The sequence below is a fragment of the Dendrobates tinctorius genome, unplaced genomic scaffold (assembly GCF_039654945.1).
Source record: "Dendrobates tinctorius isolate UK_male_01 unplaced genomic scaffold, ASM3965494v1 ptg000040l, whole genome shotgun sequence".
NCBI classification, from domain to species: Eukaryota; Metazoa; Chordata; class Amphibia; order Anura; family Dendrobatidae; genus Dendrobates; species Dendrobates tinctorius.
The window spans coordinates 777,165-799,616 of NW_027361708.1; positions in this window are offsets into that span (position 1 = coordinate 777,165).

Consider the following 22,452-nt stretch of genomic DNA (forward strand, 5'->3'; position numbering starts at 1 on the left):
CCGGATCCGGCATTGCATTTCGCCGGATCCGGTTTCTGTCAAAAGCGCCGGATCGCGCCTGACGGCGAAAACCTGATGTGTGAAAGAGGCCTAAGAGGAGCAGTCAGTAAATCTCTATTCGCCCAGTCAGATGATATTGTGTGTGCGTTGTGCTGCTCATCTATTCCTCCTGGAAAAATATGCATATATAACACCAGGGTATTATTATTTCCCTTGTCGTGGCAGTCTGTCAGACACTTCAGCTCTCGGACAGTGCAAGACTGCGGCGCCTTGCCGCCCCGACAGGAGGAATAGAAATGAAGATGATACCTGTGAAATAAAAAAAAATTTCTGTAATACAAGTATTTACTGTGACGTGTCAGGAAAGTCTTCTGCTGTTGTCTGGTTGCCTTGGTCTGTGTATACAGGTGCAGTTTTCTGTCTTAGGGCTCATACCCATATGTGAGAAAAAAAGGTCCGATTTCCGGACTGAAAAATCAGGCGTGCCATGTGATTGTCATGCGAGTGTAATGCGATTTCCAAGCGATTTTTACACGGTACATCCGTATGACATGCGATTTTAACATGAGCTTTTACATACAGCAGTTCTCTTTATGTAAAATGTTAAATTCGCATTGTAATACACAACTGTACACATCGTTTTAATAACAAATATTCTGTAAAACATATATATACAGTACAGACCAAAAGTTTGGACACACCTCATTCAAAGAGTTTTCTTTATTTTCATGACTTTGAAAATTGTAGATTCACTCTGAAGGCATCAAAACTATGAATTAACACGTGCAATTTTATATTGTAGGTTCTTCAAAGTAGCCACCTTTTGCTTTGATTACTGCTTTGCACACTCTTGGCATTCTCTTGATGAGCTTCAAGAGGTAGTCACTGGAAATGGTCTTCCAACAGTCTTGAAGGAGTTCCAAGAGATGCTTAGCACTTGTTGGCCTTTTTGCCTTTACTCTGCGGTCCAGCTCACCCCAAACCATCTCGATTGGGTTCAGGTCTGGTGACTATGGAGGCCAGGTCATCTGGCGTAGCACGCCATCACTCTCCTTCTTGGTCAAATAGCCCTTACACAGCCTGGAGGTGTGTTTGGGGTCCATTGTCCTGTTGAAAAATAAATGATGGTCAAACTAAATGCAAACCGGATGCCCTAGCAGCGGCCGGCACCACATCAGGGGCTTATCTACAGAATTCCTTAATGCTGTAGATAAGCTCCCGATGTAACCTGAAAGATGAAAAAAACACAGATTATACTCACCGGAGGGGGCGGTCCGGTCGGATGGATGTTGCGGTCTGGTCCAGCGCCTCCCATCTTCATACGATACCGTCCTCTTCTTTTCTTCCTGTCGTGGCTCCGGCGCATGTGCACTGCTCTGCCCTGTTGAGCAGAATATTGCAGTGCGCAGGCGCCAGACCTCTCCCGATGACTGCTCACTGCAGGACTCTGCGCTGCCCTCAGCAGGGCAGAGCAGTGCACCTGCGCCGGAGCCACGACAGGAAAGGAAGAAGAGGACGGCATCGTTTGAAGATCGGAAGAGCCGGACTGCGACACCCATCGGAGCTGACCGCCCCCTCCGGTGAGTATAATCTAACGTGTTTTTTTTATCTTTCAGGTTACATCGGGGGCTTATCTACACCATTATGGAATTCTGTAGATAAGCCCCTGAGGTCGGTGCCAGCCGCTGATAGGGCATAAAAAGGTGACAGATCCCTTTTAACAGTTGCTGTAGAGATGTGTCTGCTGCTAGAACTCTGTGTGGCATTGACCTGGGCTCTAATCTGAGCTGCTGTTAACCTGCGATTTCTGAGGCTGGTGACTCGGATGAACTTATCCTCCGCAGCAGAGGTGACTCTTGGTCTTCCTTTCCTGGGACGGTCCTCATGTGAGCCAGTTTCTTTGTAGCACTTGATGGCTTTTGCCACTGCACTTGGGGACACTTTCAAAGTTTTCCAAATTTTTCGGACTGACTGACCTTCATTTCTTAAAGTAATGATGGCCACTCATTTTTCTTTACTTAGAATTTGTATTATGGCAAGAAAAAAACAGCTAACAGTCTATTCAGTAGGACTATCAGCTGTGTATCCACCAGACTTCTGCACAACACATCTGATGGTCCCAACCAGGGCCGTATTTGCCACTAAGCACTCGTGGGCACGTGCCTAGGGTGGGACTCTGTGGGGGGGCGGCACCTGAGCAAGTTTTTTTTTTAGTCGGGTCGGCCTTCCCCCTTGTAACCCCTCCATCATACTCACCTCCTCCTGCTGCAGCTCAGATGGTCCTGCGCCGATATCTGTTCTTCCTGTGTGAGTGCACGGTCACACGTGGTACCGCTCATTAAGATCATGAATATAGACGCTACTCCACTCTCATAGGCGTGTCGCCCATATTCATGACCTTAATGAGCGATACCACGTGACCGTGCGCTCACACACAAACAGGAAGCACTAAGGAGACATACACGTGACATGCAGCAGCAGCACGGAACAGACCAAGCCACTACTCAGGTGAGCCGGGTGGAGAATGAGTATGAGGGGGGGGGGAATGAGCATCGTGGATAATGGGTGCCAGGGGGGGAGAATGAGCGGCAGGGGGGAATGAGCCGGGGGGAGAATGAGCGCCAGGGAGAGAGGAATGAGTCAGGTGAGAATGGGTACCAGGGAGGGAGAAGAGAATGAGCGGCGGGGGGGAGAATGGGGGCTGGAGGCAGAATGAGCCGGGGGGAGAAAGAGCGCCGGGGGAGGGGGGAATGAGCCGGGTGGAGAATGGGTGCCGGGGTGGAGAATGAGTGCCGGGGGAGGGGGGAATGAGCCAGGGGGAGAATGGGCGCCGGGGGGAGATTGGGTGCCAGGGGGGAGACTGAGCCGTGTGGAAAATGGGGGCTGGGGGGAGAATGAGCGGTGGGGGGAATGGGCCGGGGGAAGAATGTGCGCCGGGGAGGGAGGAATGAGCTGGGTGAAGAATGGGGGCCGGGGGGAGAATGAGCAGCGGGGTAAATGAGCCGGGGGAGGGGGGAATGAGCCGGGTGGAGAATGGGGGCCGGGAGGAGAATGCGGCGGTGGGGAATGAGCCAAGGGGAGAATGAGTGCCGGGGGAGGGGGGAATGAGCCAGGTGGAGAATGGGGACCGAGGGGGAGAATGAGCGGCGGGGGGAATGAGCGCCGAGGGAGAAGGGAATGAGCCGGGTGGAGAATAGGGCCAGGGGGAGAATGAGCGGCAGGGAGAATGAGTGTCGGGGGAGGGGAGAATGAGCCGGGTGGAGAAAGGGGTACGGGGGAGGGGGGAATGAGCCGGGTGGAGAATGGGGGCGAGGGAGAGAATGAGCGGCGGGGGGGAGAATGAGCGCCCAGGAGGGGGGAATGAGTCGGGTGGAGAATGTGGGCCGGGGGGGGAGAATGAGCGGTGGGGGGAGAATGAGGGCCGGGGGAGAGGGGAATAAGCCGAGTGGAGAATGGGGGTCGGGGGGGAGAATGAGCGGCGGGGGGAATGAGCCGGGGGGAGAATGTAACTTAACTCATCGGGGAGCTCTGTGCAGCATGTTAAAATTGTCATTTCCTTGCTGTGCGGCGATCCCCAGGATTGGGCCTTTTCTTTGACACCCAGAGATCCTATTCTGGCTAATGTGGATGCGTTTTTTCAAGCCTTGGGGTTGTTGTATGATGAACCTAATGCTATTGATCAAGCTGAGAAAACCTTATTGGCATTGAACCAGGGTCAGAAATTCCGAAAGTGGGCGGTCCTTACTAAATGGAATGACGATGCCCTAGCAGCTCTCTTTCGGAAGGGTTTGGCAGAAACCGTAAAAGATGTTATGGTGGGATTTCCTGTTCCCTCTGGTCTTGACGACTCTATGTGATTGGCCATTCAAGTTTATCGGCGTTTACGTGAACGTAAAACTACATGAGAGGCGTTGCCGCCTTTCGAACGATCTTCTGAACCCATGCAATGCGATAGGGTTTTGTCTAGGGCGCAACGTCAGGAGTTTAGAAAGCGTGTTTTTTCTGTGGGGACGCCTCTCATACTATTGCTGTCTGCCCTAAACGAGAAAAGCGTTTTGCTCACACATTAGTGGTGGGCAGTGTACAGCCTAAGTTCCTTTTGGCGATTACCCTGATCTGCTCCTTGTCTACATTTTCCGCTAAGGCTTTTGTTGATTCAGGAGCAGGGGTATTGATGCTACTCCTTTGGCGGAGAATAAACCCCAGTTTTGGACCCAGGTGATAATGCGGGTCGCCCCGGACCACCAAGAAAATTGTAAATTTTTGGTGTTGCATAATTTGCATGATACTATTGTTCTGGGTTTCCCTTGGGTGCAAACTCATAATCCTATTTTAGATTGGAAATCTGTGTCTGTGGTGAGTTGGGGTTGTCAATATGTTCTTAGGGACGCTCCTGTTTTCGCCACCTCTCATCAGTCTAAAGATATTCATGACTATTTGGCTGATTTTTCTGATGTATTCAGTGAGAGTAAGTCTGCGTCTTTGCCTCCTCATAGGAATTATGACTGTGCAATTGAGTTAATGCCCGGGTGTAAATTTCCCAAGGGTTGGCTTTTCAACTTATCGGTACCCGAACATGATGCTATGCGATCTTATATCGAGGAGTCATTTGAGAAGGGTCATATTAGACCATCCTCTTCACCTTTAGGTGCTGTGTTTTTTTTTGTGACCAAGAAAGATGGTTCATTAAGGCCATGTATTGTCTATCGTTCCCTTAACAAAATCACTGTTAAATATCAGTACCCGTTGCCCCTGATTTCTGATTTATTTTCCAGAGTTAAAATTGCCTGTTGGTTTACCAAGCTTGACCTCAGGGGGGCGTATAATCTTATTCGCATCAAGCACGGTGATGAATGGAAGACGGCGTTTAATACTCCGGAAGGACAATTTGAGTACCTGGTGATGCCTTCTGGGCTCACTAATGCCCCTTCTGTCTTCCATTCTTTTATGAACAATATTTTCCGGGACTTTGTGGATTAGTTTTTGATCATTTATCTGGATGATATTTTCCAGTGATTCCAGTGATTAGGATTCTCATGTGGAACATGTCCGGACTGTGTTCCGGATTTTAAGGGAAAATTCTCTGTATGTTAAGGGATCGAAGTGCCTCTTTGGTGTACAGAAGATTTTAATTTTGGGATTCATTTTGGCCCCGTCTGCTATTGAAATGGACCCGGCCAAGATACAGGCCATTTATGATTGGGTTCAGCCCACTTCTTTGAAGGCCCTCCAGACGTTTTTGGGTTTTGCTAATTTCTACCGTAAATTTATAAGTAATTTTTCTGGTATTGTTAAACCACTGACTGATTTGACCAAAAAGGGCACTGATGTGGTGAATTGGTCTCCAGAGGCAGTTTCGGCATTTCAGGAGCTTAAGCGGAGATTCACTTCTGCTCCGGTTCTACGGCAACCTGATGTCTCACTCCCATTTCAGGTGGAGGTAGATGCTTCTGAGATCGGTGCATGAGCTGTTTTATCCCAAAGAGATCCTGTGACTTCTAAGATGAATCCCAGTGCCTTCTTTTCTCAAAAATTCTCCCCATCTGAACGTAACTATGACGTGGGGAATCGGGAATTGTTGGACATGAAATGGGCATTTGAAGAGTGGAGACATTGGTTGGAGGGAGCTAGACATCAAGCTGTGGTCCTTACCGACCTCAAGAATTTGATTTATTTTGAATCAGCCAAACGCTTGAATCCTAGACAGGCTAGGTGGGCCTTGTTTTTCACGCGTTTTAATTTTGTGGTCTCTTTTCTTCCAGTCACTAAGAATGTTAAGGCGGACGCCCTTTTTAGTAGTTTCTTTGCAGATTCTCTTGATGTGACCGAGCCTACTACCATTCTAAATGAGGGTGTAGTTCTTTCCGACATCTCACCCGATTTGAGACGTGCAATGGAGGAATTTCAGGAGGACAAACCTAAACGTTGCCCTATGGGAAAATTGTATGTCCCTGACCAGTGGAGGGAAAGAGTAATGTTTGAAATTCATTGCTCCGCGTTGGCTCGTCATCCAGGTATTTTTGGTACCAGAGATTTGGTGAGTCTGTCTTTTTGGTGGCCTGCCTTATCTCGTGATGTCAGGAATTTTGTGCAGTCCTGTGGGACTTGTTCTCGGTCCAAGCCCTGTTCTCGTTCTAGTGGGTTGCTGATTCCCCCCGCCGGTGCCCAGGAGGTCATGGACTCATATCTCAATGGATTTTGTTTCTGATCTTCCTGTCTCTCAGAGGATGACTGTTATCTGGGTGATCTGTGATAGATTTTCTAAGATGGTCCATCTTGTACCACTCCCAAAGTTGCCATCTTCTCCTGAGTTGGTGCCCTTGTTTTTACAACAGGTGGGTTCGGTTGCATGGGATTCCTGAGAACATTGTGTCGGACAGAGGAGTCCAGTTTGTTTCCAGATTTTGGAGAGCTTTTTGTTCCAAACTGGGAATTCAGTTATCTTTCTCCTCTGCATTTCATCCTCAGACCAATGGGCAGACTGAGAGAACAGACCAGACTTTGGAGTCCTATTTGAGATGTTTCATATCTGCTGATCAGGATGACAGGGTCTCATTTTTGCCCTTGGCCGAATTTGCGCTAAACAATAGGGCTAGTTCTGCCACTTAGATGTAACCCTTTTTCTGTAACTTTGGGTTTCATCCTCGATTTTCTTCAGGGCAGGTGGAATCTTCGGCCTGCCCAAGTGTGGATTCTGTGGTAGAGAGAAAGCAGCAGATTTGGGACCAAGTGGTGGATAAGTTGTCCCACTCGCAGGAAAAAGTCCAACGGTTTTCCAACCGGCATAGGACCATTGGTCCCCGGTTTAAAGTGGGTGATATGGTTTGGTTGTCTTCAAAGAATATTCCTATGATGGCTGCATCTCCAAAATTCAAGCCAAGATTCATTGGACCTTATAAGATTTTGGAAATCCCTAATTCCGTTTCTTTCCATTTGGCTCTTCAAGTTACGTTTAAGATTCATAACGTGTTCCATAAATCCTTGTTGAAGAGGTTTGTAGAGCCAGTAGTTCCCATGGCGGTGTCTCCTGACCCTGTATTGGTTAAAAGTAATTTGGAGTATGAGGTAGAGAAAATATTGGATTCTCGTTTGGTTAGACGGAGACTCCAGTACTTGGTCAAATGGAAGGGATATGGCCAGGAGGATAATTCTTGGGTCTCTGCTTCTGACATTCATGTCGAAAGATTGGTTCGTGCTTTTCACCGGGCCCATACTGACCGGCCAGGTGGCATGGATGAGGGTTCGGTGACCCCTCCTCAAGCTGGTCAGATTGACAGAGGGGTTGCGAGTTCTCTTTCTGGGCTCCCTCTGGTGGTTACTGGAGGTAATGGAGCTGATCTGATTGACGGAGGCTTGCCACCTGATGATGAGGAAGACGATTGGAGATCTGGGGTTTCAGATTGGGATTTAAGACAGCCGACTCCCTCTATCCCTGCTGGTGATTTTCTTCCTGTGCATCCTAAGGTCAGATGTCTCCTGCTCTGCACCTGCATGTTCAGCTAAGTGGTTCATTTGCTACTCTGTTTGCATTTGATCTGGTTTTGTCTATCTCTGCTTTGTGCGGGTCAGCCAGCTCCGGCTGGAGCTGTGCTGAATCACCGCCCATGTGTTACTGCTTGTGCCAGTTTGTTTTGTCCCCTGTTATATTGGTCTCTTTTTGCTTTGCTTTCAGAATATACCAGAGTGCTGATATAGTGGGGGCGAAGTCGTGCGACTTCAGTGTTTTTTGTGCATCAGACGTTTTGGACTTTTGCAGTGTTTTTTGCATGATTGCAGACAGTGTCTTTCCTGTCCTGTCTAGTCAGCGTGGGCCCCATCGTTTGCGCAGTCTATTTTTCTGCCTGCGTTTTTGTTTTTATGTTGTCTCACCGACAGTATATGTTTGGGGGCTATCTATTCCTTTGGGGTCTGCTCCGGGGCAGTTTAGATTCCCCCTTTTTTGCTTTAGGCTTAGTTAGCTCTCCGGCTGTGACGAGGCGTCTAGGATCATCGTAGGTACGCTCCACGGCTACTGCTAGTTGGGTGGACAGGATCAGGGGTCTGCAATTCGCTTAGTTACCAACCTCTCTGGTTTTCTGTGGCTTAGCCGGGGCCTGCTATCCTCCTCGGTGACCCATTCATAACATGGGAGAATGAGCGGTGGGTGGAATGAGCCGGGGGGAGAATGAGCACCAGGGGAGGGGGGAATGAGCCGGGTGGAGAATGGGGGTTGGGGGGAGAATGAGCGGCGGGGGGAATGAGCTGAGTGGAGAATGGGGGCCGGGGGGGAAAATGAGCGGCGGGGGATTGAGCCGGGGGAGAATGAGTGCCGGGGGGAGGGGGGAATGAGCCGAGTGGAGAATGGGGGCCTGGGGGGAGAATGAGCGGTGGGGGAGAATGAGCGCCGGGGGAGAGGGGAATGAGCCGGGTGGAGAAAGGGGGCCGGGGGGGAATGAGCAGCAGGGGAGATTGAGCGCCGGGGGAGGGGGTAATGAGCCGGGTGGAGAATGGGGGCCGGGACAAGAATGAGCGCCCGGGAGGGGGGAATGAGTCGGGTGGGGAATGGGGGTCGGGGGGGAGAATGAGCGTCGGGGGGAGAATGAGCGTCGGGGGAAGGGAAAATGAGCTGGGGGGAGAATGGGAGCCAGGGGGGAGAATGAGCGGTGGGAGGAGAATGAGCGCTGGGGGAGAGGGAATGAGCCGGGTAGAGAATGGGAGCTGGGGGGGAGAATGAGCGGCGGGAGGAGGGAATGAGCGGGGGGGGAGAATGAGCGTTGGGCGAGGGGGGAATGAGCCGGGTGGAGAATGGGGGCCGGGGGGGAGAATGAGCACCGTGGGAGGGGGGAAATGGGCCGGGGGGGAAATGAGCACCAGGGGAGGAGGGATCGAGCCGGGGGGAGAATGGGGGAGGGGGGAATGAGCTGGGGGGAGAATGGGGGCTGGGGGGGAGAATGAGCGGCGCGGGGAGAATGATCGCCGGGGGGAGGGGGGAATGAGCCAGGGGGAGAATGAGCGCCGGGGAGGGGGGAATGAGCTGCAGGGCAGCGGGGGGATTGAGTTGGGTGGAGAATGGGTGCCGGGGGAGAATGAGCTGCGGGGGGAAGGAAAATGAGCTGCGGGGGGGGAATGAGCCCAGCGCGGAGAGAGGGAGGGGTGAATGAGCCCGGGGGAGGGGGGAGATGAAATTGAGCCCAGTGGGGAGGGAGGGGGAGGTGAGAATGAACCCGGGGGAGGGGGGAATGAGCCCAGCGGGGAGGGGGAGGTGAGAATGAGCCCGGGGAGGGGGGGAGATGAAAATGAGCCCAGTGGGGAGAGAGGGAGGGGGAGGTGAGAATGAGCCCGTGGGAGGGGGGGAATGAGCCCAGTGGGGAGGGGGAGGAGAGAATGAGCCCGGGGGAGGGGGGAGATGAGAATGAGCCCAGTGAAGAGGGAGGGAGGGGGGTGGTGAGAATAGGCCCGGTGGAGGGGGGAGATGAGAATGAGCCAAGCGGGGAGGGAGGTGGGAGGTGAGAATGAGCCCAGCGGGGAGAGAGGGAGGGGGGAGCTGAGAATGAGCCCAGCGGGGAGAGAGGGAGTGGGGAGGTGAGAATGAGCCCAGCGGGGAGGGGGGAGGTGAGAATGAGCCCAGCAGGGAGCGAGGGAGGGGGGAGGTGAGAATGAGCCCAGCAGGGGGAGGGGGAGGTGATAATGAGCCCAGCGGGGAGAGGGGGAGGTGAGAATGAACCCAGTGGGGGGAGGGGGAGGTGAGAATGAGCCCAGCGGGGAGAGAGGGAGGTGAGATTGAGCCCAGCAGAGAGAGGGGGAGGTGAGAATGATCCCAGCGGGGAGAGGGGGAGGGGGGAGGTGAGAATGAGCCCAGCGGGGAGAGGGGGAGGTGAGAATGAGCCCAGCGGGAAGAGGGGGAGGTGAGAATGAGCCCAGCGGGGGGAGGGGGGAGGTGAGAATGAGCCCAGCAGGGGGAGGGGGGAGGTGAGAATGAGCCCAGGGGAGAGAGGGGGAAGGGGAGGTGAGAATGATCCCAGCGGGGAGAGGGGGAGGGGGGAGGTGAGAATGAGCCCAGCGGGGAGAAGGGGGAGGTGAGAATGAGCCCGAGGGGGAGGGGGGAGGTGAGAATGAGCCCACCCGGGAGATGAGAATGAACCCAGCGGGGAGGGGGGGATGAGAATGAGCCCAGCCACGCATACAACGGGGGGATGAGACCAGCCACGCATACAATGGGGGGAAGAGCCCAGCCATGCATACAAGGGGGGATGAGCCCAGCCATGCACACAAGGTGGGGGATGAGCTCAGCCATGCATACAAGGGGGGACCGGAGTGTGCGGCTGCATGAATTTCCACGTAGCTGATCACCGCGGTCCTGAGTGCCGGCGGCAGTGTCGGGTATTGAGGTACGATTCTCATGCGAGTTTGTCACAAGTGTGACCCCGGTCTAACGCAGATTTTATGTGTGTGTCTTTATTTAACTCTCTATGTACCATTTTAGTATAAATATTACTAAACATCGGGCTTGGTATTATCTTGAGTAGATGCGAAAACCCCCAGTGGCATGCACAGTGCCGATTGGTGAGATACCGATAATCCCACACAAGGGAAAAGAAACACCCGCTCCATGAAGATGTGTATAAGGCTACTTTCATAGCGTTCTGAGGCGCAGCGCAGGGCCACCGCTAAGCACTGCCCCCGGCCGCACCTCCTCCGGTCAGCTCCTCCTATGATCGCATAATGCTGCATGCGATCAGCGTACCCTATATTTAGCGTTGGGTACGCTGGCCGTGCGCTGGTATGATTTTGCCGGCGCTTGCGCCCTTTTGACGCTGCACCAAGCGCAAAAAAATGCAACACGGTGCGCGTTCTCAAGGGGAACCTCTTTTGGTCCTTAACTATTGATGGACATTTTAGTCCAGGTTTGACTATTACTATGGATCTTTCTTGGAGCTTTCCTATATGCATGGAACAGTTTGGCACTAGCATTTTACCTAAATGTTTTTACGCTTTCCATGCATGAACGGGCACTGTGGCTTACCTGCGGTATCTGTGGGTTATCCTGCCGTAGTCTTGTGACACTTGTATTTATTGCTACCTGGTATGATGTATTTTTTATATGAATTTTCGAATAAAATAATATATTTTACCATATCCACCTAGTTGCTCTTTTTCCCTCTTATACACTTGGTATTAGATATCTACAGTATAGATAGATAGATATATCGATAGATATATAGATAGATGATAGATCTATCATCTTTCTATCATCTATCTATTATTAATCTATAATCTATCATCTATCTATCTACTGGACATGGTATGGGGATAGTTTATAGTTCAGTTAGTACAGACACCAGACTTCTTGTTGTTAACCAGTTAATGCTCTCTTGTCCACCACACTGCAGTGTCAAAAGAGGAAGACAGCGAGACAGGCAGCAACATCGTATCAGAGAGCTTGTGACCTCGAAACAGTGAACATCATCAGATCCTGGTATTGTGACATAATATTAAGAATAATATTTATTCATTGATATTGCGCTATTAACTCCACAGCTCTTTACATACATAATCAACACTGTCCCCACTGGGGCTCACAATCAAAACATCCTATTAGTAGGTCTTGTGAGTGTGGTAGGAAACCCACACAAACACGGGGAGAACATATAAACTCTTTGCAGATGTCATCCTTGTTGGGATTTGAACCCCAGACCCCAGTGCTACAAAGCTGTTGCACTGACTACTGAGCCACTATATACAGTGCTAAGCAGTAAGCCATCATATACAGTGCTAACCACTGAGCCACCGTGCTGCCATAATAGCTATGCAAGAATATTTTTGCTGACAGCATTTTGTATTAGCTCTTTCTATGCACATCATATGCACTAGACATCTGTTTTTATTGATTTATTTGAGGATGTAATATTGATATCCTATCCTTATAATAGGCCATCAATATTGACACCAGCACTGATCAGTTGACTGAAGGAGTTGTAGCGCTTCATGGAATAATGACTGCTATTTTACCATACTTATACACTATGTTCCAATGGTCATTTGTTGATTTTGCAGCATTAAGGCTGGAAACACGGATCGAGAGGCAGGCGAGATCCCTATGGGACTTACGGACATGTACGGCACTTGCGGTTTTGCACTTACGGTGAGACAAAAAAACACAGCAGCGTTTTTTTCCGTTGCTGCAAGTACTGCATTTGCGTGATCACGGCAAAACCGCAAGTGCCGCACATGTCCGCAAGTCCCATAGGGAATGTATGAGGCCGAGCACAGTGTTGCCAGAAGTGATCCGTTACGTGGCAGATGTGGAAAAACGGCCGGATGTCATGTCGGACGCTGTTCACACCACAGCGTCCGGCAGGCAGAGGTAGTTCCACCTCCAGCCACTATAGCCTCAGTGGCGCCGGCTTGATCTTCAGGCTCTCGGGGGTTAATCCTGCTGGAGACCAGGTTGGAAGGTTAGTCACGCCCACGGTCTTTAAATAGTCATACTGGCATATGGGCGTCGCCGATTATAGCTTGTGTTTTCATACCAAGTGGTTCCGGTCTGGAGTGGAGGTGTTGCAGAGAGAGAGATTCGTATCTGGTGTCGTATGATCCGTCGTTATCCTTTCTCCTTCCCATATTTGTGTTTAGTTGTGCCCTGTTCACATTACTGTATATTCCTCTGTGTGTGCGGCGCAGTGCAGTTTAAGTTCTCCCTGTCTGTCTTATTTGTGTGGGAGCTTTGGTGGTGTGTCTCCTCACTGGGTGGAGGGTTAAGTGCAGGGCTGAGCAGGAGATAAGGAAAGGGTGGAGGCTCAGGCATTTGCACCTTCAGCAAAAACCCTGGGTTGAGGGTCAGACAGGGTTTCCCCTAGTGAAAGGGACACCACAGGGGCCCCGGGTATTTCTGCCTTAGTTGTCCGAAGCCCCGCGTGACATTATAATCGGCCCACATTTTTTCAGGAGTCCATGGATCCCATGGATTCCATAACCCACCAGTTGGCGGCGCTGTCCTTACAGGTCTCCGAGTTGAAAGGGGCAGTTCAGCAGCAGGGCCTAGTAGTAGCAAAGGTGCAAACGGCATCTGCAGGTATCGGTGCAGAGCCGAAGTTTCCGCTGCCAGAACGATTTTCAGGCGATCGCAGCAAATTTGTCGTATTTCGGGAGGCCTGCAAATTATACTTCCGCATGCGGCCAATCTCCTCAGGTAATGAGGCCCAGCGAGTAGGGCTGGTGTTGTCATTACTGAGTGGTGACCCCCAAGCATGGGCATTTTCCTTACCAGCTGACTCTGCTACATTTCATTCAGTCGATAATGTTTTTTCTGCCCTCGGGCTCATTTACGATGACCCTGACCGACTGGCTCTAGCGGAATCTAAAATCCGCGCCCTCCGCCAGGGGGAGCGCTTGGCAGAGGACTATTGTTCGGAATTTCGCCGCTGGGCTGTAGACACACAGTGGAATGACCCAGCACTGCGGAGCCAGTTTATTCATGGGGTATCAGGGAGGGTGAAACAAGCCCTCCTGATGTATGAGACTCCGGCATCTTTGGAGTCTGCCATGAGTTTGGTGATACGTATTGATCGCCGTTTTCGCCAGGGGGCACAGGAGACGCTACCTCTGGGGGAAAGCAGAGGTGCAGGTGTGGTTGAAGTAGATGAGTCCCCTGAACCTATGCAGATTGCTGGCGTGGCACAGGTTCAGCCTCGCGCTCCGGGATTCCGGAAGCCCGGAGCATGTTTCTACTGTGGTAAAAGAGGTCATTATGTTAACGTTTGCCCGGTACTACCTAAGAGGGTCACATCGGCGGAAAACTGTTAAGCTCAGAGGGTATGGAGGAGACCCAACTGAGCGTATGCATATCCTCCATGATGATATCTCAATGTATGCTCCCTGCCAAGGTTATTATCGCCGGCAGAGAGCTACCTATATCAGTGTTTGTGGATAGCGGTTCCGCTACCAATCTCATAGATGAGGAGTTTGCACACACCGCCGGGTTTAAGATCGAAAAACTTCCTCACCCCATACAGGTGGTGACCATTAATGCTGTTCCCCTCCCTCAAGGGGAGATTACTGAGTTTGTGGCAGAGGTGAAACTCCACATTGGGGTCCTACATTCTGAGTCGGTTACATGTAGGGTCCTCCGTAATCTCCCAGCTCAAATGGTCCTGGGTTTTCCATGGCTGTCCAGGCACAACCCGGTAATTGATTGGAAAACTCAGGACATAGTGCAATGGAGTGGTTTCTGCCAAGACAATTGCTTGGCCACATGTGTGTCCGCCGTGACTCCCAGCCTGCCGGAGGCTTTGCAGGATTTCGCGGATGTTTTCTCTGAGAAGGGTTGCTCAGAACTGCCTCCACATAGAGCCTATGACTGTGCGATTAGGTTAAAACCCGGGGCCAAATTACCTAAGGCCAGGATGTTTAATATTTCTGGTCCTGAGAGGCAAGCTCTGAAAGACTGCATCGCGGAGAGTCTGAGCAAAGGACACATCCGGCCTTCGTCCTCGCCTGTAGCCGCGGGGTTTTTCTTCATTAAGAAGAAAGATGGGGGGTTACGCCCGTGTCTGGATTTCCGAGAGTTAAACCAGATTACTATCCGTGATCCCTACCCAATGCCGTTGATCCCGGATTTGTTCAACCAGGTAGCGGGGGCGAAATGGTTTTCCAAGCTGGACCTCAGGGGGGCGTATAACCTCATAAGGGTCCGTCAGGGGGATGAGTGGAAGACGGCGTTTAACACTCCTGAGGGTCATTTTGAGAGTCTGGTTATGCCGTTTGGGTTGACCACCGCGCCTGCCGTTTTCCAACATTTTATTAATGATGTATTTGCTCATGTCCTGGGGAGATTTGTGATTGTATACCTGGATGATATCCTCATTTATTCTAGCGATCGGGACACTCATTTGGAGCATGTTAGGCAGGTGTTACAGTTGCTCCGGGAGAACCAGCTCTATGCTAAGCTGGAAAAATGTTTATTTTTTGTCCAGGAGTTGCCCTTTTTGGGATATATTGTGTCCGCAGCCGGTTTTAAAATGGACACCGCTAAGGTGCAAGCGGTGCTGCAATGGGAGAGGCCGGAGAGTCTGAAAGCACTCCAGCGGTTCCTTGGGTTTGCGAATTATTATAGGAAATTCATAAAACACTTTTCGACTGTCGCCAAACCGCTCACGGACATGACAAAAAAGGGTGCCGATCTGGCGAACTGGCCTGAGGTGGCTATACGTGCATTTGAGCGTCTGAAGAATAGTTTTGCTTCAGCCCCCATTCTGGTGCAACCAGACGTGTCTAAACCTTTTGTGGTAGAGGTTGATGCGTCGGAGGTGGGAGTGGGGGCAGTACTGTCTCAAGGCTCGTCCTTGAGCGAGATGCATCCATGCGCCTACTTCTCCAAGAAGCTGTCGCCAGCCGAACGGAATTATGATATCGGCAACAGGGAGTTGTTGGCCATCAAACTGGCTTTTGAGGAATGGCGACACTTCTTGGAGGGGGCGGCTCACCAGGTCACAGTTATCACCGACCATAAGAATCTGCTCTATCTGGAGTCGGCCAAGCGTCTGTCTCCTAGGCAGGCTCGCTGGGCATTGTTTTTTACTCGTTTCAATTTTCTTGTGACGTACCGTCCCGGGGCTAAAAACACCAAGGCGGATGCTTTGTCTAGGTGTTTTCCGGGGGGAGAACCTCGGGAAGAGCCGGTACCCATCCTCCAGAAAGGGGTAGTGGTCTCGGCTCTCACGACGGAGGTAGAGGCGGAGATTGCCGAGGCCCAAGAGGAGGTACCACCAGGACTTCCCGCCAACAAATCATTTGTACCCCTGCATCTTCGGCTTAAGGTGTTGAAGGAACACCACGATTCGGTACTGGCTGGTCATCCAGGGGTGAAGGGCACCTTAGAGCTGGTATCGCGTCGTTTCTGGTGGCCCAAAATCCGGCAGGACGTGGTCTCGTACGTGGCAGCTTGCATCACGTGTGCTAGGGCTAAGTCACCCCGAACCCGTCCTGCTGGCATGCTACAGCCTCTGGGGGTACCCAATAGGCCATGGACAGAAATCTCCATGGATTTTATCACTGACTTGCCAGCCTCGGCAGGGAACACGGTCATCCTGGTGGTGGTTGACCGTTTTTCAAAGATGGCGCATTTTGTGGCGTTGTCTTCTTTGCCCAATGCTAAGACGTTGGCTCAGGTATTTGTGAAGGAGGTGGTCAGACTCCACGGAGTACCATCTGACATAGTATCTGATAGGGGTACGCAATTTGTGGCGAGGTTTTGGAAAGCTTTTTGCTCAAGGTTGGGGATCAAGTTGTCACATTCATCGGCGTTTCATCCACAGTCTAATGGACAAACTGAGCGCATGAACCAAAATCTAGAACAGTATTTACGATGTTTTGTGTCCGACAACCAGGAGGAGTGGTCTACTTTCCTTCCTCTGGCCGAATTCGCGTTAAATAATCACCGCCAAGAGTCATCAGGAGAGTCTCCATTCTTTTGTGTGTACGGTCAACATCCTCAGTTTTGTACCTTACGTCAGGGTGACTCCGGGGGTGTCCCGGAGGAGGATAAGCTAGGAGCCCAATTGTCATCAGTCTGGAGGCGGGTGAAACAGCGTTTGTTGAACATGAGTGCCAGGTACAAACGGGTGGCTGACAGTAGACACGTGCCAGGTCCGGACCTGTGTGTGGGTGAATGGGTGTGGTTAGCTACGAAGAACATAAAACTAAAAATTCCATCTTTAAAACTGGGTCCAAGGTTTATTGGGCCTTTTAGGATTTCTGCCATCATTAACCCAGTGGCTTATCGGCTGGAACTTCCTGCGGTGTACAAAATACATAACGTTTTTCACAGGGCTTTATTGAAAAAGGTGGTAGGCTTGGTGGACCCGACGCCGATGCCACCTCCAGTCATGGTGGATGGCGATTTAGAGTTCGAGGTCGCCAAGGTAGTGGACTCTCGAGTAGTACGCCGTACTCTTCAGTATTTGGTGCACTGGCGGGGGTATGGTCTGGAGGAGAGGTCTTGGGTTCCAGCCTCAGACATACATGCGGATCGGCTGGTCAGTTCTTTTCACCGTCGTCATCCGGACAAGCCGGGTCCTAGGAGTCTTGAGGGCCCTGGGGTCCCTCGTAGAAGACGGGGTACTGTCATGTCGGACGCTGTTCACACCACAGCGTCCGGCAGGCAGAGGTAGTTCCACCTCCAGCCACTATAGCCTCAGTGGCGCCGGCTTGATCTTCAGGCTCTCGGGGGGTTAATCCTGCTGGAGACCAGGTTGGAAGGTTAGTCACGCCCACGGTCTTTAAATAGTCATACTGGCATATGGGCGTCGCCGATTATAGCTTGTGTTTTCATACCAAGTGGTTCTGGAGTGGAGGTGTTGCAGAGAGAGAGATTCGTATCTGGTGTCGTATGATCCGTCGTTATCCTTTCTCCTTCCCATATTTGTGTTTAGTTGTGCCCTGTTCACATTACTGTATATTCCTGTGTGTGTGCAGCGCAGTGCAGTTTAAGTTCTCCCTGTCTGTCTTATTTGTGTGGGAGCTTTGGTGGTGTGTCTCCTCACTGGGTGGAGGGTGGAGGGTTAAGTGCAGGGCTGAGCAGGAGATAAGGAAAGGGTGGAGGCTCAGGCATTTGCACCTTCAGCAAAAACCCTGGGTTGAGGGTCAGACAGGGTTTCCCCTAGTGAAAGGGACACCACAGGGGCCCCGGGTATTTCTGCCTTAGTTGTCCGAAGCCCCGCGTGACACCGGATCTGCCACGAATGACGAAAATCGCTGATGTTAAAGTAGCCTAAGTCACTGCCAACAGTGTCTGCCTAGGGCAGCACAAACTCTAAATATGGCCCTGGCCATAAGTGATCCATTACATGGCAGATGCAGCAAAACTGCCGGATCTGCCGTGAATGGAGAAAATTGCTGATGTGAAAGTAGCCTAAGTCACTGCCAACAGTTTCTGCAGTAGTCATACTCACCAATGGGGGGGAGGCAGCACGAAAAGTGCCTAGGGCAGCACAAACTCTAAATATGGCCCTGGCCATAAGTGATCCATTACGTGGCAGATGCGGCAAAACTGCCGATTCTGTCGTGAATGGCGAAAATCGCTGATGTGAAAGTAGCCTAAGTCACTGCTGACAGTGTCTGCATTAGTCATACTCACCAATGGGGGGGAGGCAGCACGAAAAGTGCCTAGGGCAGCACAACCTCTAAATGCAGCCCTGGTATATATATATTTATGTACATCACCATGGCAAGTACCTCACTGCACATGAATAATGACTAGTGCAACTCATTTTGTTGGGTGATAATTACCCATGAGGATTTTTATATTGTTTATTAATTAGCCTGTGGCTATTTTATCCTAACATAGTAAAAGTTATATTTTAATACTTCTACCCTTCTGAATCCTTACCTGTGTTGATCATTTTTTTCATATACTTATTCTCTCGTGCCTTTTTTTTTTTTTTTTTTTTATTATTTTTTCTAACATATTATTTATCCTTACCTATACTTATACTTTTTTTTATTGAATTTTAAATATACTTATACTCTATACTATATCCTTACTTAACTATACTTATCTAAACAGAGTGTTTATGAAGGAGGCAATCTTGGCCCTTGCTCATCTCATCACCAGTCTTGCGTGAATGCGGGGCTAGGTGAAGCAGGTGGTTTCCTCCTCCTCCTCTACTTGCGCTGCCTTCTTCTGAGACACGTTCTTCCTCCACTACAGTAGTGACATCTTCTTCTGGAATCTGCTCTATCTCTGGTTCCTATAGACATAATGAAGTAAAACTTAATATCATGGCCCGATTCATCTTATGCATTTTTATCTCACTTTCCGTTTTTGCTTGTGGTATTAGTTGCATTAACCCCTTCCTGACATGAGACGTACTATCCCGTCCATGGGACCTGGGCCCCTATGCCCATGGACGGGATAGTACGTCTACCGCGATCAGCGGCCGGGTCTCAGCTGATTATCACAGCTGACACCCAGCACAATGTGTCAGGGGCGGTCACGGACCGCCCCCGACACGTTAACCCCTTGCACACCGCGATCAAACATGATCGCAGTGTATCGGGGGTTAAAGGGAAGCATCGGCAGGGAGGGGGCTCCCTCCGTGCTTCCCTGAGCCCCCCACGGCAGCGCAATGTGCAGCGCTGCTGCCGGGGGCTCCTTTCCTGCAGGCCCCCGAATCCAAGATGGCGACGGGGGCCTTCGGGGGCCTGCAGGAAGCTGGCTTCCTCAGTGCCTGCAAAGCGCAGGCATGAGGAAGCCTTCTGTAGTGCCTGTGACAGATTGCTGATCTGTCACAGTGATCTGTGATGTGACAGATCAGCGATCTGTCACAGGACAGTGATGTCCCACCTGGGACTATTTAATAAAGTAAAAAAAAAAATTAAAAAAAGTGTTAAAATAAATTAAAAAAAATCGCCAAATAAATTAGAAAAAAAAATAAATATTCCCCCAAATCCATTTTTTAGAAATAAAACAAAACAAAACAATAAAAGTACACATATTAGGTATCGCCGCGTCCGTAATGACCCGCCCTATAAAACTGTCCCATTAGTTAACCCCTTTAGCGAACCCCTTAAAAAATAAAAATAAAAAACGAAGCAAAAAAATAATGATTTATCATACCGCCAAACAAAAAGTGTAATAACGCGCGATCAAAAAGACACATATAAATGTCCATGGTACCGCTGAAAACGTCATCTTGTCCCGCAAAAAACAAGCTGCCACACAGCATCATCCGCACAAAAATAAACAAGTTATAGCTTGCAGAATAAAGCGATGCAAAAATAATTATTTTTTATATAAAATAGTTTTCATTGCATAAAACCGACAAAACATAAAAAAACGACCTAAATGAGGTATCGCTGTAACCGTACTGACCCGAAGAATAAAAACGCTTTATCAATTTTATCGCACACGGAACGGTGTAAACGCACCCCCCCAAAAGAAATTCATGAAACGCTGGTTTTTGTTCATTCTGCATCCCAAAAATCGGAATAAAAAGCGATCAAAAAATGTCACGTGCCCGAAAATGGTACCAATAAAAACGTCAAATCGTCCCGCAAAAAATACGACCTCACATGACTCGGTGGGTCAAAATACGGAAAAATTAGAGCTCTCAATATGTGGTGATGCAAAAACTATTTTTACAATAAAAAGCGTCTTTTAGCGTGTGACAGCCGCCAAACATAAAAACCGCCATAAATAGTAAATCAAACCCCCCGTTATCATCCCCTTAGTTAGGGAAAAATAATAAAATAATAAAAATGTATTTATTTCCATTTTTCCGTTAGGGTTAGGGTTAGGGTTAGGGCTAGGGTTAGGGCTGAGATTAGGGTTAGGCGTGTGTTGGGGTTCGGGTTGGAGTTAGAATTGGGGGTTTTCACTGTTTGGGCACATCAGGGGCTCTCCAAATGCAACATGGCGTCTGATCTCAATTCCAGCCAATTCTGAGTTGAAAAAGTCAAATGGTGCTCCTTCCCTTCCAAGCTCTGCCATGCGCCCAAACAGTGTTTTACCCCCACATGTAGGGTATCAGCCTACTCAGGTCAAATTGCAAAACAATTTTTGGGGTCCAATTTCTCCTGTTACCCTTAGCAAAATAAAAAATTGGGGGCAAAATTATCATTTTTGTAGAAAAAAATGATTTTTTTTATTTTCACGCCCGAGCGTTATAAACTTCTGTGAAGCACTTGGGGGTTCAAAGTGCTCACCACACATCTAGATAAGTTCCGTGGGGGGCCTAGTGTCAAAAATGGGGTCACTTGTGGGGAGTTTCAATAGTTTAGGTACATCAGGGGCTCTCCAAACGTACATGACACCCGCAGACCATTCCATCAAAGTCTGCATTCCAAAATGTCACTGCTTCCCTTCCGAGCCCCGACGTGTGTCCATACAGTAGTTTTCTCCCACATATGGGGTGTCAGCGTACTCATGACAAATTGGACAACAACTTTTGGGGACCAATTTCTCCTGTTACCCTTGGGAAAATAAAAAAATTGGGGACTAATTGATCATGTTTGTGGAAAAAAATACGATTTTTTTATTTTCATGCCCGGGCATTATAAACTTCTGTGAAGCCCTTGGGGGTTCAAAGTGCTCACCACACATCTAGATAAGTTCCTTAGGGGGTCTCGTTTCCAATATGGGGTCATTTGTGGGGGTTTCCACTGTTTAGGTACATTAGGGGCTCTGCAAAGGCAACATGACACCCGCAGACCATTCCATCAAAGTCTGCATTCCAAAACGTCACTACTTCCCTTCCGAGCCCCGACGTGTGCCCATACAGTAGTTTTCTCCCACATATGGGGTATCAGCATACTCAGGACAAATTGGACAACAACTTTTGGGGTCCAATTTCTCCTGGTACCCTTGGGAAAATAAAAAAAAATGGTCACTAAAATATCATGTTTGTGGAAAAAACACCAATTTTTTATTTTCACGCCCGGGCATTATAAACTTCTGTGAAGCACTGGGGGGTTCAAAGTGCTCACCACACATCTAGATAAGTTCCTTGGGGGGTCTAGTTTACAAAATGGTGTCATTTGTGGGGGGTTTCCACTGTTTAGGTACATCAGGGGTTTTCCAATCGCGACATGGTGACCGATCTCAATTCCAGCCAAAAACGTCAAATGGCGCTGCTTCCCTTCCGAGCTCTGCCATGCGCCCAAATAGTGGTTTACCCCCACATGTGGGGTATCAGCGTACTCAGAACAAATTGCACAATAACTTTTAGGGTCCTGTTACCCTTGGAAAAATAAGAATTGAGGGTGAAAAGATCATTTTCGTGGAAAAAATATGATTTTTTAATTGCACGGCTTTATGTTATAAACTTCTGTGAAGCCCTTGGGGGTTCAAAGTTCTCACCACACATCTAGATAAGTTCCTTAGGGGGTCTAGTTTCCAAAATGTTGTCATTTGTGGGGGGTTTCCACTGTTTTGGTACATCAGGGGTTTTCCAATCGCGACAAGATGTCCGATCTCAATTCCAGCCAAAAACGTCAAATGGCGCTGCTTCCCTTCTGAGCTCTGCCATGTGCCCAAATAGTGGTTTACTCCCACATGTGGGGTATCAGCGTACTCAGGACAAATTGCACAATAACTTTTAGGGTCCTGTTACCCTTGGGAATATAAAAATTGGGGTGAAAAGATCATTTTTGTGGAAAAAATATGATTTTTAAATTGTACCGCTGTACATTATAAACTTCTGTAAAGCCCTTGTGGGTTCAAAGTTCTCACCACATATCTAGATAAGTTCCTTGGGGGGTCTAGTTTCCAAAATGGGGTCACTTGTAGGGGGTTTCCACTGTTTAGGTACATCAGGGACTCTCCAAACGTGACATGGCGTCCGATCTGAATTCCAGCCAATTTTGCATTGAAAAAGTCAAACGACGCTCCTTCCATTCTGAGCTCTGCCATGCGCCGAAACAGTCGTTCCCCCCCACATATCAGGTATCAGCGTACTCAGGACAAATTGCACAATA